This window comes from Poromitra crassiceps (assembly GCF_964638095.1).
Source record: "Poromitra crassiceps genome assembly, chromosome: 22".
Classification (NCBI taxonomy): Eukaryota; Metazoa; Chordata; class Actinopteri; order Beryciformes; family Melamphaidae; genus Poromitra; species Poromitra crassiceps.
In genome coordinates this window covers 16,730,795-16,755,248 of record NC_139647.1, presented here as the reverse complement: position 1 = coordinate 16,755,248, position 24,454 = coordinate 16,730,795, and the positions used below count along the sequence as shown (strand labels likewise).

Genomic DNA, 24,454 nt, shown 5'->3' with positions numbered 1-24,454 from the left:
TACTAATTTCTATATAGCCTATATTTTACTTTCTAGATCAGATATACTTTCTATTTAACTCCCCCATACAATTAATTTGACAGCTCATCCTTCATATTTTGTACTTTACTTATCAATCACATTGTGCTTGTATGATGGAATATGTGACACATTTAGAATACCCTCAAATCACCCCCAAAGCTGAATCTAACTGACTGTACCTGAATGCAACGTGGGTCTCCTCTGGGTGAGAGACCTGACAGAGAATGTGAGAGAGAGGGAAAAAAGTATTGGCATTGCCGGATTTAATGGGGGGGCCAGGTTCCCCCAGTAGTAAAAAAAAAAAAAAAATCCTCACCATTTTAAATCTCCATCTGACTGTCTGGCTGAATATGATCATACAATTTATATCCACTTTGACAAGCATCACAGGTATCTCTTTGCTAAAGCTGTGACAGGGGGGCCTCTGACAGGGCCTTGCTGCAGCTGCCCCCTCGCCCTGGAATGCCTTCCCCAGTCACATCTGACAGGCCAAAACTCATTGTCTTTCATACTCATTATGTCATCTTTCCAAACAAGCCATGGATCTTTTAAGTTTAATATAATTATTTGAATGACATTATGACAAGCTCCATGTAGTGGTGGTGGAGCAGGAATTGAAAGAGCCATCTGCATGCTTCTCTGTTGCATGTTGGGCAATTTGAGCAATTACCATAATGAGCTAATTAATTGCCAAAACTGGAAATTAGCATGAATTATATAAATAGTGAAACTGAAACCAGGAAATTGTTATACTGTATTGTTGCTTTTAATCAATTTAGAAAGGTGATCTATAGTCTAAATTGATGTTTGGAAGTCCAGTAATTAATCTGTTGCCATAACAGAGTCTACTTAACTATTTCTAAATTGACTAAAAGCTCAAATATAGCCTTTTCCCGATATTGACCTATAGCCAGGCACTTCAAAAGTCATACAGAGAAATACAGTATCAGTCCCTCGTGGTTCCCTGCATATGTCAGCTGCCTTCAGAGGGAGAGGTGGTGAGTTCTAACCTGGGATGTGCACAGACTGAACTTTCATTTGTGTATTTTGAGGCAGCAATGTACCCAAGTACCCTGAGAACACACAAACACATTCACACTGGAACGGGCTACTGGTGTGACTGCTGTAAGAAAATGTTCACTCGGTCATCTAGTCTGAAGAAACACAGCTGCATCTAACCTGAAGAGCGCCCTCCACTGTCTGCAGGCGGAACAAACTTCTCTCTGTCCAACCAAACATGTAATCAATGAATCAAATTTCAGTGACAGTCTGATTATGCATAATTATGTTTGTTTCTGACATTGCATTGCTAGAATGTAAACAACAATGTAAGAATGTCATTACAAAGTAAATGGAGAGCTTGTGAAACTGTCTGATTTGTGATTACTACAGCAGAATCACATGCAGCTAATATCACCATTATTTTTTCTGACCCACCAGACAGAGCATCATATTTTGTTTTGTCATATATTGAATGTCACAGCAAGCATTACCAATGACATGAATGATCTGTGGCAGCATATTTTAATACTTTCTTCATCTAACATTTAATTGAAAATCAAGTTTCACTTTAATCTGATTTGGTTGTAGAGTTTGCCAAGTAGTGCTCGGAGCTGGGGCTCCATTGATGAAACCAGCTGCAATGTCTCTGCCTTCAAAATAAAACGCAAATATAAGTGTTTCAAATAAGTGTTGTTTTGCGTGTCATCATCATCATCAGTTACTTGAGGTGGAGCTCTTTGCCAAAACAACATTATAGCACTTTATAGCCTATGTATTACTCATTAGGAATACTGTAGGAATAATATAGACGGTTTTCACCAGCTGCAACCCCACGGCATTTCCTTTTTCTCAGCTTTTTCTTCTGTGTTTTATGGCGGTTGGCATCCTTAAATGTTGCATTACCGCCACCTGAATTGTATGAACAGTGCTAACTATTGACAGTGTCCACTTTCTCAGCTATTCAGGGGGAAACACTGACATAGCCTACTTCTATTTCTGTTTTTTTTAATGTAAAGATATGCCTATGCGTGCAATAACGTACTGATAGTCGGCTTACTCTGTAACATGTAGTTTTTATTAGCCTCTCAAGCTAGCTCCAGACCGGACAACAACGCTTCCTACTACCCAGCATGTGCACGTCTTTCCGACAGCGGTGGTTGTTATGGCAACTATCAACAACAACAACAACTACTAACTACTACAATACATAAAGACCAAAATAGGCTAACTTGTTAATGTGTCTGTGACTGTCGGAGACACGGCCTAACGTTAACATTTAATATGAGCCGAATATCAGCCTGCGCTCAGCTATGTATACAGGAAGTAAACCGGATATCCAGGTGGGTTGTGATGGTTGTTATTGTCAAGTTAAAACCGGCTACAACATCATCCACATTCTGTGAATACACATGAATATCCATACTAATTTCTATATAGCCTATATTTTACTTTCTAGATCAGATATACTTTCTATTTAACTCCCCCGTACAATTCATTTGACAGCTCATCCATCATATTTTGTACTTTACTTATCAATCACATTGTGCTTGTATGATGTAATATGTGACACATGTGACTTTCATTTGATCTATTATTGTTATGACGCCACCTGTAGTGTTGTGCTTATTGTATTAATTAACTCAATTTATTAATAAAATAAACAAGGTTTATATATTATTTATAAGCAAAATATGCTACCATTTGTTTACTGCAGGCCTTGGAACTAAAGTTTATAGTAGCCCGGTGGCCTGGCATGGCCTGCAATTTTTTTTTTTTTTTTTTTTTTTTTGCAATATCGATACTTGGCGTCCAAATATCGATACAATATCGTCAGGCAAAATATCGCGATACTATGGTATATCGATTTCCCCCCCCACCCCTACTAAATAGACATACATGCAGACTAGACTCGGATAGAACTAGCCTACTTATTCTACTTTCTCAGTTCCCATAAGTCACACGTTTTCTTGTGTCCAAGCTTTACTTAGCGTAGCCCTGATTGGAGGATTTCCTGTCTACAGTTGTTCCACGCGTTTTAAAATGTTTTACTCATACTTTATTTCTTGATATTTCCATCATTCTGCTGGTGGTTAATGCATGCTACACTGGACCATGATATCCACTAATGGATATCGACAGGATAAATAAGCTGCTGTTGTTGTTGTTGTTGGTTTCCACAGGAAGGGTGATGCTTCTGTTGCTATGGATACAATTTCATCCTAGAGATGTGAGCAGACACACAGCATGGAGCTGCAACTGAGTCTCTGATTGGACATTAGCTTCCATGTTCCCAGGGTTTATATGGCAGATATGGGAACATGACAAAGGGTTCAATATTCCCAGGGTCCAATGTTCCCCAGGCCTAAATATGTGCTGTCCCAGGGTTCAATGTTCCCACGGCTCAATGTGCCCAGAGTTCAATATTGATCTCTGGGAGCATTGAACCCATGGGAACATTGCTATACACTCTTTCAGCTCATCCCTCCAGGCTTCTGTCACACAGAGATAATGGCTGAAGGAGAGGAACCAGCATTGCTTCCTCAGCTTGTTCCTCCTGTAACCACCGTCTCAACTGTCACAACTATTTTTGATATTTCCCAATAATCATTTTAGGATTAAAATGATTTTGCTTTGAGGACTGCAAAAAAGGCAGCTATTGAGGAACCGTTGTTGTTGTTGTTGTTGTTTGTCAAATACATTAGATTTGAGCCCTGCTGTAAAGATGTGTCACCCTGTGCATCTCTGACAAACTTTGACTGGATTTACACAACACATGTCCAAAATACAATAAATGTCATAGCAAGCCTAAATATTTGTGGATTATAAACCTTTTATGGGTTTTTCATACTGTAACATAGCTTTTTCATGCATCACTAGTAATAAGTAGGCTATAGCTTGCCAAAGAAATCCAAAATGTTATTTTATGCATAAACTAAAGCCCACTCATGTAGCTAACTCAGTAGGCTACTATTTAACATGATAACATTATTAGATCATGTTAAATAATAATATAATACTGTTAAAATGTGCTAGACTAGTATATCCTAGGCTACTCTGACAAGGGGAAAATAACTCAAAATCATCATAGTCATTAGCTACAAAACGACAGGCTATAGATTGGAACAGGCTGCTTGGTCACAGCAATGCATTGCAGTAAGTAAAGGACAATTAGCATCACAAAGTCCCGCCTTCACCTCATTCAAACAAAGCCTCACAACCATGGATGTGTTCAAACCCCCACCTGCAACATCTGTGCTACAATGGGCGGGGCGTCGGTGAGTTCAAAGGTGTGACGTCAGCTGCGCTATATAAACAGCTGTTTACAGTGTTTGACTGCCTCTTTAGACCCGGCGGCCCAGCTTGATCACTAAGGAGATGGACATTTCTGCAGAAACTCCAGGACAATAGACCAGGAGGACTAGGCCTCTGATCAACGTTTCTTTGTGCTCCGATCCAGTCTACAACTACTGCGCACAAGCAAGGACGACTTTGGAAACGCAAAGACTCCAAGTAAGGCTGAGATATAGTGCATAAGCTACCGATCATATGGAATTATCTTCTAGAATCATTGAGGACGATATGGTTTCCTTTGTTTATTGAGTAGCCTAGTGATGAATACGAGTTGATAAGGCAATAGGCCAATCTGGTTGGTAACGTCTGCACGCACAACCTCTCTCTCTCCCTCTCCCTCTCTCTCCCTCTCTCTCTCTCTCCCACTCTGCCTCGCTCTCCCGCTATTTTCCTCTCGCGGGCCATGGGGGGATTTTATCATGGCAGAGATGTGCGGGTTGTCTTTGTTCTCTGCTGTTGGACTTGTGTTGCTGCTGTGGTTTCCTGTGGGGTGTGTGGGTGAGGTGGGTGGGGGCGTTGTGCTTGTGTGGGCCGGTCAGTCATTGCAGCCACGTGTGAGTTTTAACTTTGCATTGTAAGTAATGGTGATGCTTTATTAAAGGAACATCAAAGGTCTCTCTCTCGCGCATGCGCTCACTCTTGACCTCCGTCATTCCATGCGATACCTATTCTATTCTCTATATTTGCTGTGCATGACCAACTAGGCTAATTCAAGAAAACATGGCCGTTGGAGCAGTTGGTTTATGACCCTTTGTGTTCTCTTTCTCCCTCTCTCTCTCTCTCTCTCCCTCTCCCTCTCTCTCTCTCATTTGTATACCTTCAAACCTGTGATTATCTCAATACATTTAAAGCAACATACCATTCAATGTTGTACAATTTCAATTAGAGTTTGAGACTCCAATTTGTAATTAAATTGTATATGACTGATTTAATTTAACCCCTGCTGAATCTACAGAGCTGCTTGGTGGGAGGACAGACATCTGGCGTAGGAGGGGAGGAGCATTGTCCAAATGAATTCTTCAGAAGAGGTGAGAAGAATATCACTGTTGTATCACTGATGTTGCAACACACACACACACACACTGTGCCCCTGCCCTAATTATTTCTTTGTGTCTTTATAGAAACAGAGCGACACCAACAAGAGACCCAAACACATTCACACTGGAGAGAAGCCCTACAAATGTGACCAATGTGGAAGCAGTTTCAGTGTGTTAGCTACCCTAAAAAGACACAAACGCATTCACACTGGAGAGAAGCCCTACCACTGTGACCAATGTGGAAGCAGTTTCAGTCGGTTAGGTCACCTAAAAAGACACAAACGCATTCACACTGGAGAGAAGCCCTACCACTGTGACCAATGTGGGAGCAGATTCAGTGAGTTAGGTCACCTAAAAACACACAAACGCATTCACACTGGAGAGAAGCCCTACAAATGTGACCAATGTGGAAGCAGTTTCAGTCTGTTAGGTAGCCTAAAAAAACACAAACGCATTCACACTGGAGAGAAGCCCTACCACTGTGACCAATGTGGGAGCAGTTTCAGTCTGTTAGGTAACCTAACAACACACAAACGCATTCACACTGGAGAGAAGCCCTACCACTGTGACCAATGTGGAAGCAGGTTCAGTGAGTTAGGTAGCCTAAAAACACACAAACACATTCACACTGGAGAGAAGCCCTACAAATGTGACCAATGTGGGAGCAGTTTCAGTCGGTTAGGTAGCCTAGAAACACACAAACACATTCACACTGGAGAGAAGCGCTACCACTGTGACCAATGTGGGAGCAGTTTTAGACACTCAAGTGCCCTAACATCACACAAACGCATTCACACTGGAGAGAAGCCCTACCACTGTGACCAATGTGGAAGCAGTTTCAGTCAGTTAAGTAACCTAACAACACACAAACGCATTCACACTGGAGAGAAGCCCTACAAATGTGACCAATGTGGAAGCAGTTTCAGTGAGTTAGGTCACCTAAAAACACACAAACGCATTCACACTGGAGAGAAGCCCTACCACTGTGACCAATGTGGAAGCAGTTTCAGTGAGTTAGGTAGCCTAAAAACACACAAACGCATTCACACTGGAGAGAAGCCCTACCACTGTGACCAATGTGGGAGCAGCTTCAGTGACCCAAGTACCCTGAGAACACACAAACGCATTCACACTGGAACGGGCTACTGGTGTGACTGCTGTAAGAAAATGTTCACTCGGTCATCTAGTCTGAAGAAACACAGCTGCATCTAACCTGAAGAGCGCCCTCCACTGTCTGCAGGCGGAACAAACTTCTCTCTGGCCAACCAAACATGTAATCAATGAATCAAAGTTCAGTGACAGTCTGATTATGCATAATTATGTTTGTTTCTGACATTGCATTGCTAGAATGTAAACAACAATGTAAGAATGTCATTACAAAGTAAATGGAGAGCTTGTGAAACTGTCTGATTTGTGATTACTACAGCAGAATCACATGCAGCTAATATCACCATTATTTTTTCTGACCCACCATAGAGAGCATCATATTTTGTTTTGTCATATATTGAATGTCACAACAAGCATTACCTATGACATGAATGATCTGTGGCAGCATATTTTAATACTTTCTTCATCTAACACTTAATTGAAAATCAAGTTTCACTTTAATCTGATTTGGTTGTAGAGTTTGCCAAGTAGTGCTCGGAGCTGGGGCTCCATTGATGAAACCAGTTGCAATGTCTCTGCCTTCAAAATAAAACGCAAATATAAGTGTTTCAAATAAGTGTTGTTTTGCGTGTCATCATCATCATCATCATCATCTTGAGGTGGAGCTCTTTGCCAAAACAACATTATAGCACTTTATAGCCTATTTATTACTCATTAGGAATACTGTAGGAATAATATAGACGGTTTTCACCAGCTGCAACCACACGGCATTTCCTTTTTCTCAGCTTCTTCTGTGTTTTATGGCGGTTGGCATCCTTAAATGTTGCATTACCGCAACCTGAATTGTATGAACTTCACAGTGCTAACTATTGACACTGTCCACTTTCTCAGCTATTCAGGGGGAAACACTGACATAGCCTACTTCTATTTCTGTTTTTTTTTAATGTAAAGATATGCCTATGCGTGCAATAACGTACTGATAGTCAGCTTACTCTGTAACATGTAGCTTTTATTAGCCTCTCAGGCTAGCTCCAGACCGGACAACAACGCTTCCTACTACCCAGCGTGTGCACGTCTTTCCGACAGGGGTGGTTGTTATGACAACTATCAACAACCAGCTACAACATCATCCACATTCTGTGAATACACATGAATATCCATACTAATTTCTATATAGCCTATATTTTACTTTCTAGATCAGATATACTTTCTATTTAACTCCCCCGTACAATTAATTTGACAGTTCATCCATCATATTTTGTACTTTACTTATCAATCACATTGTGCTTGTATGATGGAATATGTGACACATTTAACTTTCATTTGACCTATTGTTATGAAGGGATCATGTCTATGTTCCCCGGGTTCTATATTCCCCGTTTTTCACTAACCTCTCCCAGCCCCCACGCCAAACCTAACCTCCCCCCATGCCTAAACCTAACCTCCCCCAGACCCTAACCTCTCCCACCCCCACGCCTAAACCTAAGGTCGGCATAGCGGGTGGACACCATTTGGGAAAAACGGGGAACATAGGGATGACCCCGTTATGAAGCCACCTGTAGTGTTGTGCTTATTGTATTAATTAACTCAGTTTATTAATAAAATAAACAAGGTTTTTCTGTTCCTCAAACTCCAGTTAAGAAAAGCGCATCTGTACATCACATACTTTATTATGCAATGCCACCTCACTACTACAGGAAACCATGTCATATAGTTTTTCAGCTGGATATCTTCATTGTGTTTCTCTTTCTACATACAGCTTGTATGCATGTAGCGTTGGCAAGTCTCAATTAGAGGGAAGAGAGGTTTTAGTGAATAGAGACAGAACAATTAAAGTGCTAGGAGGTCATTATAGTACACAGTCACCTCCTTATCATTACCTGTATAGTTGACATCAGAACACAGTCTAGGCCCACCTACACAATAACAAACTGACAGTAGTCATAATCAGCTTATTGGCCAAGTATGTACACATACAAGGAATTTGACTCTGGTTTGCCTTGCTCTCAATGTACTCACACACACACACACACACACACACACACACATACACACACACACACACACACAGAGTGATGGTATGACATTGATGACATAGGCTATCGATAGATGAAGTGTAAATGTATGGGCCTAAATAGTAGGGGTGGGAATCACCAGATGCCCACGATACGATACTTAAACGATACTTGAGCCACGATACGATAGTATTGCGATATCGCCGATATTGAGATATATTGAGATATATTGAATATTGCGATATTTCGATATATTGCGATTTCTTACTTTTTCAACTGCAAATGATGTCACCAAAGGAATACTTTGTCAACATCTGGTTTATATAAGAACAATTTTTCAGTCTGTACATCTGACTTCAACCATTTTATTGCAGCAACATTGTCAAGACAGACCAACAACTTTCATAAAGTCATGTCATAGTTGCATGCACCCGACAAACTGAACTGTTTGTTACAGTCTACTTACAGTCCACCTTAACTGGATGTGTGTGTGGACTACTGTACTTAGGTAGTTTTTGAACAATGCAACTTCACTTACACAAAACATCTTGTGCAGCCCATTCAGTAACTGGGGGATTTGTAAATTACTGTTATGACAAAACTGTTACTGTTAAAACAAAATTAAAATATGCTACTATTTGTTTACTGCTGGCCTTGGAACTAAAGTTTATAGTAGCCCGGTGGCCTGGCATGGCCTGCAATTTATTTTTATTTATTTTTTCATTTTTTTGCAATATCGATACTTGGCGTCCAAATATCGATACAATATCGTCAGGCAAAATATCACCATATACTATGGTGTATCGATCCCCCCCCCCACCCCTACTAAATAGACATACATGCAGACTAGACTATAGAACTAGCCTACTTATTCTACTTTCTCAGTTCCCATAAGTCCCACGTTTTCTTGTGTCCAAGCTTTACTTAGCGTAGCCCTGATTGGAGGATTTCCTGTCTACAGTTGTTCCACGCTTTTTAAATGTTTTACTCATACTTTATTTCTTGATATTTCCATCATTCTGCTGGTGGTTAATGCATGCTACACTGGACCATGATATCCACTAATGGATATCGACAGGATAAATAAGCTGTTGTTGTTGTTGTTGGTTTCCACAGGAAGGGTGATGCTTCTGTTGCTATGGATACAATTTCATCCTAGAGATGTGAGCAGACACACAGCATGGAGCTGCAACTGAGTCTCTGATTGGACATTAGCTTCCATGTTCCCAGGGTTTATATGGCAGATATGGGAACATGACAAAGGGTTCAATATTCCCAGGGTCCAATGTTCCCCAGGCCTAACCATGTGCTGTCCCAGGGTTCAATGTTCCCATGGCTCAATGTGCCCAGAGTTCAATATTGATCTCTGGGAGCATTGAACCCATGGGAACATTGCTATACACTCTTTCAGCTCACCCCTCCAGGCTTCTGTCACACAGAGATAATGGCTGAAGGAGAGGAACCAGCATTGCTTCCTCAGCTTGTTCCTCCTGTAACCACCGTCTCAACTGTCACAACTATTTTTGATATTTCCCAATAATCATCTTGGGATTAAAATGATTTTGCTTTGAGGACTGCAAAAAAGGCAGCTATTGAGGAACCGTTGTTGTTGTTGTTGTTGTTTGTCAAATACATTCGATTTGAGCCCTGCTGTAAAGATGTGTCACCCTGTGCATCTCTGACAAACTTTGACTGGATTTACACAACACATGTCCAAAATACAATAAATGTCATAGCAAGCCTAAATATTTGTGGATTATAAACCTTTTATGGGTTTTTCATACTGTAACATAGCTTTTTCATGCATCACTCGTAATAAGTATAGCTTGCCAAAGAAATCCAAAATGTTATTTTATGCATAAACTAAAGCCCACTCATGTAGCTAACTCAGTAGGCTACTATTTAACATGATAACATTATTAGATCATATTAAATAATAATATAATAGGCTACTGTTAAAATGTGCTAGACTAGTATATCCTAGGCTACTCTGACGAGGGGAAAATAACTCAAAATCATCATAGTCATTAGCTACAAAACGACAGGCTATAGATTGGAACAGGCTGCTTGGTCACAGCAATGCATTGCAGTAAGTAAAGGACAATTAGCATCACAAAGTCGGAAAGTCCCGCCTTCACCTCATTCAAACAAAGCCTCACAACCATGGATGTGTTCAAACCCCCACCTGAAACATCTGTGCTACAATGGGCGGGGCGTCGGTGAGTTCAAAGGTGTGACGTCGGCTGCACTATATAAACAGCTGTTTACAGTGTCTGACTGCCTCTTTAGACCCGGCGGCCCAGCTTGATCACTAAAGAGATGGACATTTCTGCAGAAACTCCAGGACAATAGACCATGGAGGACTAGGCCTCTGATCAACGTTTCTTTGTGCTCCGATCCAGTCTACAACAACTACTGCGCACACAAGCAAGGACGACTTTGGAAACGCAAAGACTCCAAGTAAGGCTGAGATATAGTGCATATAAGCCCGCCGCCTACCGATCATATGGAATTATCTTCTAGAATCATTGAGGACGATATGGTTTCCTTTGTTTATTGAGTAGCCTAGTGATGAATACGAGTTGATAAGGCAATAGTCCAATCTGGTTGGTAATGTCTGCATGCACAACCTCTCTCTCTCTCTCTCTCTCTCTCTCTCTCTCCCTCTCTCTCCCTCTCTCTCTCCCTCTCTCTCTCTCTCCCTCTCTCCCACTCTGCCTCGCTCTCCCTCTCCCTCTCTCTCTCTCCCACTCTGCCTCGCTCTCCCACTATTTTCCTCTCGCGCGCCATGGGGGGATTTTATCATGGCAGAGATGTGCGGGTTGTCTTTGTTCTCTGCTGTTGGACTTGTGTTGCTGCTGTGGTTTCCTGTGGGGTGTGAGGGTGAGGCGGGTGGGGGCGTTGTGCTTGTGTGGGCCGGTCAGTCATTGCAGCCACGTGTGAGTTTTAACTTTGCATTGTAAGTAATGGTGATGCTTTATTAAAGGAACATCAAAGGTCTCTCTCTCGCGCATGCGCTCACTCTTGACCTCCATCATTCCATGCGATACCTATTCTATTCTCTATATTTGATGTGCATGTCCAACTAATTCAAGAAAACACGGCCGTTGGTTTATGACCCTTTGTGTTCTCTTGTGTGTAGGCTATACCTTCAAACCTGTGATTATCTCAATACATTTTAAGCAACATACCATTCAATGTTATACAATTTCAATTAGAGTTTGAGACTCCAATTTGTAATTAAATTGTATATGACTGATTTAATTTAACCCCTGCTGTATCTACAGAGCTGCTTGGTGGGAGGACAGACATCTGACGTAGGAGGGGAGGAGCATTGTCCAAATGAATTCTTCAGAAGAGGTGAGAAAAATATCACTGTTGTATCACTGATGTTGCAACACACACACACACACACACACACACACACACTGTGCCCCTGCCCTAATTCTTTCTTTGTGTCTTTATAGAAACAGAGCGACACCAACAAGAGACCCAAACACATTCACACTGGAGAGAAGCCCTACAAATGTGACCAATGTGGAAGCAGTTTCAGTGTGTTAGCTAACCTAAAAACACACAAACACATTCACACTGGAGAGAAGCGCTACCACTGTGACCGATGTGGAAGCAGTTTCAGTCAGTTAGGTAGCCTAAAAACACACAAACGCATTCACACTGGAGATAAGCCCTACCACTGTGACCAATGTGGAAGCAGTTTCAGTCAGTTAGGTAGCCTAAAAAAACACACACGCATTCACACTGGAGAGAAGCCCTACCACTGTGACCAATGTGGAAGCAGTTTCAGTCAGTTAGGTAGCCTAAAAACACACAAACGCATTCACACTGGAGATAAGCCCTACCACTGTGACCAATGTGGAAGCAGTTTCAGTCAGTTAGGTAGCCTAAAAACACACAAACGCATTCACACTGGAGATAAGCCCTACAAATGTGACCAATGTGGAAGCAGTTTCAGTGTGTTAGCTAGCCTAAAAAAACACAAACACATTCACACTGGAGAGATGCCCTACCACTGTGACCAATGTGGAAGCAGTTTCAGTGTGTTAGCTAGCCTAAAAAAACACACACGCATTCACACTGGAGAGAAGCCCTACCACTGTGACCAATGTGGAAGCAGTTTCAGTCAGTTAGGTAGCCTAAAAACACACAAACGCATTCACACTGGAGATAAGCCCTACCACTGTGACCAATGTGGAAGCAGTTTCAGTCAGTTAGGTAGCCTAAAAACACACAAACGCATTCACACTGGAGATAAGCCCTACAAATGTGACCAATGTGGAAGCAGTTTCAGTGTGTTAGCTAGCCTAAAAACACACAAACGCATTCACACTGGAGATAAGCCCTACCACTGTGACCAATGTGGAAGCAGTTTCAGTGTGTTAGCTAGCCTAAAAACACACAAACGCATTCACACTGGAGAGAAGCCCTACAAATGTGACCAATGTGGAAGCAGTTTCAGTGAGTTAGGTCACCTAAAAACACACAAACGCATTCACACTGGAGAGAAGCCCTACCACTGTGACCAATGTGGAAGCAGTTTCAGTGAGTTAGGTAGCCTAAAAAGACACAAACGCATTCACACTGGAGAGAAGCCCTACCACTGTGACCAATGTGGGAGCAGCTTCAGTGACCCAAGTACCCTGAGAACACACAAACGCATTCACACTGGAACGGGCTACTGGTGTGACTGCTGTAAGAAAATGTTCACTCGGTCATCTAGTCTGAAGAAACACAGCTGCATCTAACCTGAAGAGCGCCCTCCACTGTCTGCAGGCGGAACAAACTTCTCTCTGTCCAACCAAACATGTAATCAATGAATCAAAGTTCAGTGACAGTCTGATTATGCATAATTATGTTTGTTTCTGACATTGCATTGCTAGAATGTAAACAACAATGTAAGAATGTCATTACAAAGTAAATGGAGAGCTTGTGAAACTGTCTGATTTGTGATTACTACAGCAGAATCACATGCAGCTAATATCACCATTATTTTTTTCTGACCCACCATACAGAGCATCATATTTTGTTTTGTCATATATTGAATGTCACAACAAGCATTACCTATGACATGAATTATCTGTGGCAGAATATTTTAATACTTTCTTCATCTAACACTTAATTGAAAATCAAGTTTCACTTTAATCTGATTTGGTTGTAGAGTTTGCCAAGTAGTGCTCGGAGCTGGGGCTCCATTGATGAAACCAGTTGCAATGTCTCTGCCTTCAAAATAAAACGCAAATATAAGTGTTTCAAATAAGTGTTGTTTTGCGTGTCACCATCATCATCATCAGTTACTTGAGGTGGAGCTCTTTGCCAAAACAACATTATAGCACTTTATAGCCTATGTATTACTCATTAGGAATACTGTAGGAATAATATAGACGGTTTTCACCAGCTGCAACCCCAAGGCATTTCCTTTTTCTCAGCTTCTTCTTCTGTGTTTTATGGCGGTTGGCATCCTTAAATGTTGCATTACCGCCACCTGAATTGTATGAACTTCACAGTGCTAACTATTGACAGTGTCCACTTTCTCAGCTATTCAGGGGGAAACACTGACATAGCGTACTTCTATTTCTATTTTTTTTTATGTAAAGATATGCCTATGCGTGCAATAACGTACTGATAGTCAGCTTACTCTGTAACATGTAGCTTTTATTAGCCTCTCAGGCTAGCTCCAGACCGGACAACAACGCTTCCTACTACCCAGCGTGTGCACGTCTTTCCGACAGCGGTGGTTGTTATGGCAACTATCATCAACAACAACTACTAACTACTACAATACATAAAGACCAAAATAGGCTAACTTGTTAATGTGTCTGTGACTGTCGGAGACACAGCCTAACGTTAACATTTAATATGAGACGAATATCAGCCTGCGCTCAGCTATGTATACAGGAAGTAAACCGGATATCCAGGTGGGTTGTACATACAGCTTGTATGCATGTAGCGTTGGCAAGTCTCAATTAGAGGGAAGAGAGGTTTTAGTGAATAGAGACAGAACAATTAAAGTGCTAGGAGGTCATTATAGTACACAGTCACCTCCTTATCATTACTTGTATAGTTTACATCAGAACACAGTCTAGGCCCACCTACACAATAACAAACTGACAGTAGTCATAATCAGCTTATTGGCCAAGTATGTACACATACAAGGAATTTGACTCTGGTTTGCCTTGCTCTCAATGTACTCACACACACACACACACACACACACACACACAGAGAGATGGTATGACATTGATGACATAGGCTATCGATAGATGAAGTGTAAATGTATGGGCCTAAATAGTAGGGGTGGGAATCACCAGATGCCCACGATACAATACTAAAACGATACTTGTGCCACGATACGATAGTATTGCGATATCGCCGATATTGCGATATATTGAGATATATTGAATATTGCGATATTTCGATATATTGCGATTTCTTACTTTTTCAACTGCAAATGATGTCACTGTAACAGCTCTGGGCAGTAGTAACAGGACGCAGAGAGTCTCGACTGATGAACCATTGATTTTATTTTCTCCAACAGGCACGACTGGGAGACTATAAAGGGACATACAAAAGCATATCAATTTACAGTATATATATATACACAATAGTAGGCCTACATAGAATTCATTAAAGCTAATGTAACAATTAAAATACAAACTTTATTAAACAACTAATTAAAAGACATCAAGACAAAGTCAATAGACCACCCACCAAACCACATACATAAACAAATAAAATACATGTACATTCACAAAAGCAACACAGAATACCTCGTTCCGCTCGCCGAGGCTGTTAAGCAGGGGGCTTATCGACACATCTTGGCTGGGTGTACTGTGGGTGCACACTAACAAATACAACCAAAAACAAGAGTCACCATCGGCTTAAATTCGCAGCACAAAACTCCCGAAATACAGTTTTACAATTTGCGCAACATACCTCAGGGCTTTCGGTCATATTACTCTGTCTTGCTTCGGGGGAGAAAGTCGGCATTACCAGAGCACAGTATGCCCAACAGTTAAATAAGAAATGTAGCCAGCTGCTGACTCAACAGGTGAAAGAGATGAGACTAATCAGTGGGGATTTCCTGGTCATCTACACAGACCAACCAGACTAGAATGTAAGAAGAGGCTGCCACCTAGTGGACACTACAATAATTCGGAAAGGAAAGGGTGTAAATTATGTGGGGAAGAAACTGGAGCAGCAAAGAAAATAAGCGGTCAGTTACAGTCACCAAAGGACTACTTTGTCAACATCTGGTTTATATAAGAACAATTTTTCAGTCTGTACATCTGACTTCAACCATTTTATTGCAGCAACATTGTAAAGACAGACCAACAACTTTCATAAAGTCATGTCATAGTTGCATGCACCTGACAAACTGAACTGTTTGTTACAGTCTACTTACAGTCCACCTTAACTGGATGTGTGTGTGGACTACTGTACTGTACTGTAGGTAGTTTTTGAACAATGCAACTTCACTTACACAAAACATCTTGTGCAGCCCATTCAGTAACTGGGGAATTTGTAAATTACTGTTATGACAAAACTGTTACTGTTAAAACAAAATTAAAATATGCTACCATTTGTTTACTGCTGGCCTTGGAACTAAAGTTTATAGTAGCCCGGTGGCCTGGCATGGCCACCGGCTATTTTTTTGCAATATCGATACTTGGCGTCCAAATATCGATACAATATCGTCAGGCAAAATATCACCATATACTATGGTGTATCGATTTCACCCCCCACCCCTACTAAATAGACATACATGCAGACTAGACTAGGATAGAACTAGCCTACTTATTCTACTTTCTCAGTTCCCATAAGTCACACGTTTTCTTGTGTCCAAGCTTTACTTAGCGTAGCCCTGATTGGAGGATTTCCTGTCTACAGTTGTTCCACGCTTTTTTAAATGTTTTACTCATACTTTATTTCTTGATATTTCCATCATTCTGCTGGTGGTTAATGCATGCTACACTGGACCATGATATCCACTAATGGATATCGACAGGATAAATAAGCTGCTGTTGTTGTGGTTGTTGGTTTCCACAGGAAGGGTGATGCTGGTGTTGCTATGGATACAATTTCATCCTAGAGATGTGAGCAGACACACAGCATGGAGCTGCAACTGAGTCTCTGATTGGACATTAGCTTCCATGTTCCCAGGGTTTATATGGCAGATATGGGAACATGACAAAGGGTTCAATATTCCCAGGGTCCAATGTTCCCCAGGCCTAAATATGTGCTGTCCCAGGGTTCAATGTTCCCACGGCTCAATGTTCCCAGAGTTCAATATTGATCTCTGGGAACATTGAACCCATGGGAACATTGCTATACACTCTTTCAGCTCATCCCTCCAGGCTTCTGTCACACAGAGATAATGGCTGAAGGAGAGGAACCAGCATTGCTTCCTCAGCTTGTTCCTCCTCTAACCACCGTCTCAACTGTCACAACTATTTTTGATATTTCCCAATAATCATTTTGGGATTAAAATGATTTTGCTTTGAGGACTGCAAAAAAGGCAGCTATTGAGGACCTGTTGTTGTTGTTGTTGTTTGTCAAATACATTAGATTTGAGCCCTGCTGTAAAGATGTGTCACCCTGTGCATCTCTGACAAACTTTGACTGGATTTACACAACACATGTCCAAAATACAATAAATGTCATAGCAAGCCTAAATATTTGTGGATTATAAACCTTTTATGGGTTTTTCATACTGTAACATAGCTTTTTCATGCATCACTAGTAATAAGTAGCCTATAGCTTGCCAAATAAATCCAAAATGTTATTTTATGCATAAACTAAAGCCCACTCATGTAGCTAACTCAGTAGGCTACTATTTAACATGATAACATTATTAGATCATGTTAAATAATAATATAATACTGTTAAAATGTGCTAGACTAGTATATCCTAGGCTACTCTGACAAGGGGAAAATAACTCAAAATCATCATAGTCATTAGCTACAAAGCTACAGGCTATAGATTGGAACAGGCTGCTTGGTCACAGCAATGCATTGCAGTAAGTAAAGGACAATTAGCATCACAAAGTCCCGCCTTCACCTCATTCAAACAAAGCCTCACAACCATGGATGTGTTCAAACCCCCACCTGAAACATCTGTGCTACAATGGGCGGGGCGTCGGTGAGTTCAAAGGTGTGACGTCAGCTGCGCTATATAAACAGCTGTTTACAGTGTCTGACTGCCTCTTTAGACCTGGCGGCCCAGCTTGATCACTAAAGAGATGGACATTTCTGCAGAAACCCCAGGACAATAGACCAGGAGGACTAGGCCTCTGATCAACGTTTCTTTGTGCTCTGATCCAGTCTACAACAAAACTACTGCGCACACAAGCAAGGACGACTTTGGAAACGCAACGACTCCAAGTAAGGCTGAGATATAGTGCATAAGCCGCGCCTACCGATCATATGGAATTATCTTCTAGAATCATTGAGGACGATATGGTTTCCTTTGTTTATTGAGTAGCCTAGTGATGAATACGAGTTGATAAGGCAATAGACGAATCTGGTTGGTAACGTCTGCATGCACAACCTCTCTCTCTCCCTCTCTCCCTCACTCTCTCTCTCTCTCTCTCTCTCCCACTCTGCCTCGCTCTCCCGCTATTTTCCTCTCGCGCGCCATGGGGGGATTTTATCATGGCAGAGATGTGCGGGTTGTCTTTGTTCTCTGCTGTTGGACTTTTGTCGCTGCTGTGGTTTCCTGTGGGGTGTGGGTGAGGCGGGTGGGGGCGTTGTGCTTGTGTGGGCCGGTCAGTCATTGCAGCCACGTGTGAGTTTTAACTTTGCATTTTAAGTAATGGTGATGCTTTATTAAAGGAACATCAAAGGTCTCTCTCTCGCGCATGCGCTCACTCTTGACCTCCGTCATTCCATGCATACCTATTCTATTCTCTACACTGAAAGAATTTACTGCATGGTGTAGTAATGTTTAGTAAAGAACTGACATAATTTCTACTTAGTAACATTAGGAAGTATAATTTCTAAATATTATTTTGTAATATGTACACATTTTATTCTTGAAAATACATTAAATGTGTGGGATGGGTACATTTTAGTAAGTATGTTTGCGTAATATTTACTTACATAATACATAATAATATTTACATACATAATCCTAAAAACAGTAAGTAAATTAACTGTGTGGAATGGGTACATTTTTGTAAGAATGTTTGCGTAATATTTACTTACATAATACATAATAATATTTACATACATAATCTTAAAAACAGTAGGTAAATTTTAATCAAGCATATTTTTATTGAATCCACGCATGCGCATTTGCACGAGACAGTTCTCTTTCCGGTATCCGGTTTCATGCACGTGCAGTTGGAGGGACAGGTGGTTGTAGCTGTTCACATTTTTCGAGTGGCTGCAAGGTAAGTTTGGCTTTCTGTTTAATCAGGTTTGTGACGATAATAATTGGGCATAGTGCGTTGTGATACTTGGTGATATGTTACTGTTTGTATTTTAATCACATAAATGCACGTTGATGTTACTGCAGCCCTCAGTCAGCATGTTTTCCGCCCGCCATTGCAGGGTCAAACAATTCACAGTTTAGCCGTCTGTAGTCGAGTGGAAGGAACTCTTTGTCAGTCCGCTCTCCAACTCTCCGTTCACTACCGTGGCGGCTCTCTCTCTCTCTCTCTCTCTGGCACACACACGACGTGAACCGCATGCTGCGGAGGAGCTAACGTTATCCCTGGAAAGGCTGTAGGAGCTCTCTCTCTCTCTCTCTCTCTCTCTCTCTCTCTCTCTCTCTCTCTCTCTCTCTCTCTCTCTCTCTCTCTCTCTCTCTCTCTCTCTCTCTCTCTCTCTCTCTCTCTCTCTCTCTCTCTCTCTCTCTCTCTCTCTCTCTCTCTCTCTCTCTCTCACGACAACCGCATGCTGCGGAGGAGCTAACGTTATCCCTGGACAGGCTGTAGGATCGCACATTGCTCTCTCTGTCTGTCTTTCTCTCCCTCTCTCTCGCACACACACACAGCGTGAACCGCATGCTGCATTTCACTTAATAATTAAGCCAGGCTGTCCCACTCACTTACTGCACACAATGACAGAGGAGAGAGAGAGTGGGGGAGTGTGCAGGTGTGTGTGTGTCCATGACAACCAGGTGCCTTTCAGAGTTATGGAGAGGAAATGTTGGCCATTGAAAAACATAGTTCAGATCACACATTGTGTCTGTTAATTTACAGGTTGACCCAGCACAACATCATCAAGGAGAAACGGTGGGCTATAGGCTTTCTATGTAATTCCTGTTTGTGGGCCTGCGTGCATTTTCAATGATTTTCTTTTTTTATTCAAACAAACCTCAAACATGGATGTGCAATAATCAAGTAATCACATCATATAAATTACAGCCATTCACAGATAAATAAATAATCCAAAATAATAAAAATAAACTATGGTAAAATAAAAATAAAAGCCTTGGCTTTGTTGAGATCAACTCAAAATATTGGCTGCTGTAGGCTATACAAAAATCGGACTTAACGGATTCAAGAAATGGCTACAAAAATAAGACAGAATAAAATAAAATAATCTACAGTAAAATAAAATATAAGAGTCCTGAGATCAACTTAAAATATTAAAATATTGGCTGCTGTAGGTTATACAAAAATCGGACTTCAAGGATTCAAGGAATGGCTACAAAAAAAAGACTAATAAGAATAAAATAAATTCCTATAAAATAAAGTCCTGTTTTTTTTTAGATAAACTCAAAATATTGGCTGGCTTCTGTATAAGCTATACAAAAATTGATGATGTCATCTCCCGGCGCCAGGGCCTGGGACGAGGAGGAGCCAAGCAGCCGTTCCCGTTCATCTCCACGCTGAGCCAGAGGGGGCAGGGCTCTGCGGGTGGCACCACCACACACCTGAGCGGCGCCCTCACCATCAGGCACGGTGAGTTCGGCTCTCGTGTTGTGGTTATTTAGGTTCAAGTTCATGCCTGCTGAAGTGTCTTTGAGCAACACGTTCACAGTGTTTCATTAGTAGGTATGGCCATTTTAAGTCATTTAAAAATAAATTTGATTACACTCATTAAATACTGAAACAGTACTATTATGTTTCTATACGTTTCTATCTTGTTTCATTGTAATTTTCTCTATGAGTAATGGCTAATATTCATGTCAGGGTTTAAAGCCATTATAATGGCGTTCCACTGAAAATGGCCGCTAAACAGTGAGCAGTACTTTTGAAACACTGAAAACTAAAGACTGTTGTGTGTTCCTCGTGGTGATGATGTCATCTCCCGGCGCCAGGGCCTGGGACGAGGAGGAGCCAAGCAGCCGTTCCTGTTCATCTCCACGCTGAGCCAGAGGGGGCAGGGCTCCGCGGGTGGCACCACCACACACCTGACCAACCACCTGACCGGACACCTGACCAATCACCTGAGCGGCGCCCTCACCATCAGGCATGGTGAGTTTGGCTCTTGGGTTGTGGTTATTTTGGTTCAAGTTCCTGCCTGCTGAAGTGTCTTTGAGCAACACGTTCACGGTGTTTCATTAGTAGGGATGGGCATTTTAAGTATTTTAAAAATAAATTAGAGTACACTCATTAAATACTGAAAGAGTACTTTTTTTTTTTTTTTTATATATATATTTCCCCCCCCCCCCGATTTTTTATCCCATTTTTATCCCCCATTAGTGCTAAGTTAATTACTTTATCCTGGTTGCTACTCCACCCTCTGCCGATCTGGGGAGAGCCGAAACTGGCTCCATGCTTCCTCCGAGACATGGGCAGTTAGCCAGCCGCTTCTTTTCACCTGACAGGGGAAGCTTCACTGGTAGGACATGGCACGTGGGAGGTTCACGCTATTCCAACCAGTTCCCCTCCCTCTGCAGGCGCCCTTAACGACCAGAGGAGGAACCACATTAGCAACCAGGATATTGCATGTTTTGGTGAAGGGGGTTCCTACATGAAGGAAACCCCCGGGAGGCACGGGGAGAACATGCAAACTCCACACAGAAAGGCCCTTTTGACGACCCCACCCGGGCGGTGGGCACTCGAGGACATGCGGACGGGCACGCAGTCCTTCAGCGTTCACAGCGTCCCAGGTGGGAATAGAACCCAGGACCTTCAAGCTGTGATGCGACAGCGCGCACCACTGCACCCCCCGTAGATATGATTTTGTCCAGATTTCCGCAACTTTTTCCTCCACCATCTTTCCCCCCCCAGTGCTTTATAGTGCTGCACGATTTATCTAATCGCAATCGCGATGTCAGCACGTGCGATTACATAACCGCAAAAGGGTGCCATTATTATTATTATTTTCAGCGGAGGAATACGGTAGTTGTACAGTTGGGAGAAAAAGCAGTGCCGAATGAGACCGCTGTTTGGCAGAAAAGTAAAGCGCTGAAAATTGTTCAAAATAGAGCGTGCATGTACACAGATATCCATTTGTTTAGGTGGGCGTTGTTTTAGGTGGCTAAATTACGTTTTAGTTCTTTGCCCCGTACCCCGAACTCACATTTCATTTGGTTCTGCGTGACGGTCTGGCCCCGACGCCAGTGGGGGGGTTTAGCAGAAGCGGAAGAGCCAATCAGCGACTCTGCTGTGATTGACAGCGCAAGTTGGCCAATCAGGAACGCCACTAGCACTGCACTAACAAAACAGTAATGGCCGCCTCCTTGCCTGATCGTCTTGAGGAGTAATGTCAGCATTTGTCTAGTTTAAACAGCCATAAAGTGCAGTTATTGCAGAAATAGACTCAATAACAACAATTAAACAAGTACAGGAGTATCGCCGCAACCGCAGAGTTTCTTGGCGGAAAATATGTTTTTGCCATTCTCCCGAGTGGATTTCGGTTTGATTGGATCCGACGCTGATTGGCTGAAGGAGTTGTCTGTCAAGGCAACTACGCCCGCCCATGCTCCCGCCCCTGCTAAACCCCCCCCATGGCGTCGGAGCCAGACCGTCACGCAGAACCAAATGAAATGTGAGTTCACGTGACGGGCTGGTTTACCAGGCTACTTGCTCTGTGCACTCAAATCACATGTTGTGTTCTCTCTTGACAGTTCATCGTGTATGAATAATGGTTCAGTATTGACACAATATTTGTTGTGCTCTGTTCACAGAACCAAAGCATTGAGATGAGACATGAAGCCGTTATCTCCACCCTCATACTGTACCTTGGCGAGAAAGAAGAGGAACTTTTTGACGAATGCCAGGTAATGCATGATTTTTTTAACACTTTAAAATGTAAATTTGTTATCATTTAAAATCCAAATTAACGGTAAGAGAGGAAGGCAGACGAAGGGATGGAGGGAAGGGATGGAGATATTACACTCAGCGATGGCCCAAATGGCAGATAAAAAAAATAAAAAATCGTACTGTATCATCTGAAAGAACAAACTCAATTTCATTGATTCAAATTAAGTACAATCACAAAAATTAAACGTGCTCTACGGTTACAAAGCCATAGGTGGGCCTTTTCCATTGGCCCCTTTGGCCACTTGAGCTAAACCATGTCGCCCTGGTTTATGTTTCCTTTACCACTTTAAATGCGCCGAGCCTTGCCCGAGATGGACATGGGGCCAAAGGCATGGCTCATGTGATCAGGAAATGGTACAGTAAAATGAAGCAGATATCTGAAAGTACAAACCGAAACACACGAGACAAATTAAACATCAAACCACAGAGATTTAATTATTAGAAGCTACAAAAGAACACTTGAGAGGCTTTTAAACACACCTTTCTCTCTGCTCTCTCCACTCTGGAGAGAGACAGGAGAGTTTGCTATTACAACCTATCCTGCAACACAGCTGTTTATTTGAGGGGGAGGAGGGAGGTCGTCGAGGGTTGACTGAGGCGTTGCTGCAGCTCGCTTGCAATTTTGCAACCCGCTCGAGGTGGGTCTAGTGTGCTTTGGTCCCATTCCAGAGAAGGTCCATCTCGATCGCAGCTCGGCATGGCTTGGCACATAAAAAAAATTGTAATGGAAACTGAAATCAGCTCGACATGGCATGGCTTTACACAGCTAAAGGTGACAATGTAAAAGGCCAATTAAGGTGCAGAGGCACACGATTGGCTGAAAGCAACATGTATGCAGGGGCTACCATCTGGAATGCAGCCTTGTGCCTTGTGCCATGTTCTGCAAATATTTTATGAATGCTGGCTTACTGTAAAAGCATCACAGCGTGAACTTACTGTAGATTTGACACAATTTAACATAATCTGAGCTATGTTTAATAAAGGTCATTTTTAACACTACTGTATGTGTTCATTCTGCCCTGACAATGTAATCACTTCAAATGATTCAATCACTGTATTTTGTATTATTTGTTTCTCAACTGAATTGTCTTCTTTTTTCTTGTCAATTGTATGAGGGGGACAGTCGCAGTGATGCCACTCAACACATCCTCAAGATCCTGGTCGTCCATGGTGCTGATCGAGAGGAGCCAGTGGATGTATCCGTCCTTCTTGAGGGCAAGGAGATGTCAGGATGTGACAGTACTGCTGTCGCCATGGCAAGTACTGTACAATCTGCTGCTGGTACGCCTCAAATCACTTCTCCATCTTGCAAAAGACTGTAACAATTCACCTGCATTGGACCCTCGTCTCGCATACAGCAGCTTGTGGACTTTCCAATGTCATGACAGACATTAATCAATAACACATGCATCTGATATAGAATGGTTGTTTTTTTGCTGTAACTGAATGTTCATTCAAGTGTCTGCTTTTCTGTAAAATGTTTCCAAAGTCAAGTCCTGGACATATTTGACCAGATCCAACAGATCTTTTAGAGCAGTGGTTTTCAAACGTTTTCACATCAAGGACCCCTACATGACACAAATTAGACCATGGACCACATTTGATAAGTTTTTGTCCCAGGGTCCACCATCTGATACAATTTTTGCTTTTGATGTTTTATTACAGAAAGTGTACGAAAATCCATG

The 24,454-nt window shown here is 42.0% G+C and overlaps 1 long non-coding RNA gene across 2 annotated transcripts; it reads left to right on the top strand.

The window, feature by feature from the left end:
* Window positions 1-18,870: 18,870 nt before the first annotated feature.
* Window positions 18,871-23,974, top strand: LOC310796551. Of its 2 annotated transcripts, XR_014553680.1 has the most exons (4): window positions 18,871-18,941; window positions 20,339-20,459; window positions 22,634-22,726; window positions 23,893-23,974. It is a non-coding gene; the product is annotated as an uncharacterized lncRNA (long non-coding RNA). The 2 variants fall into 2 exon arrangements; XR_014553681.1 differs by lacking the exons at window positions 22,634-22,726; window positions 23,893-23,974 and adding an exon at window positions 20,819-20,950.
* The last annotated feature ends 480 nt before the right edge of the window (window positions 23,975-24,454 follow it).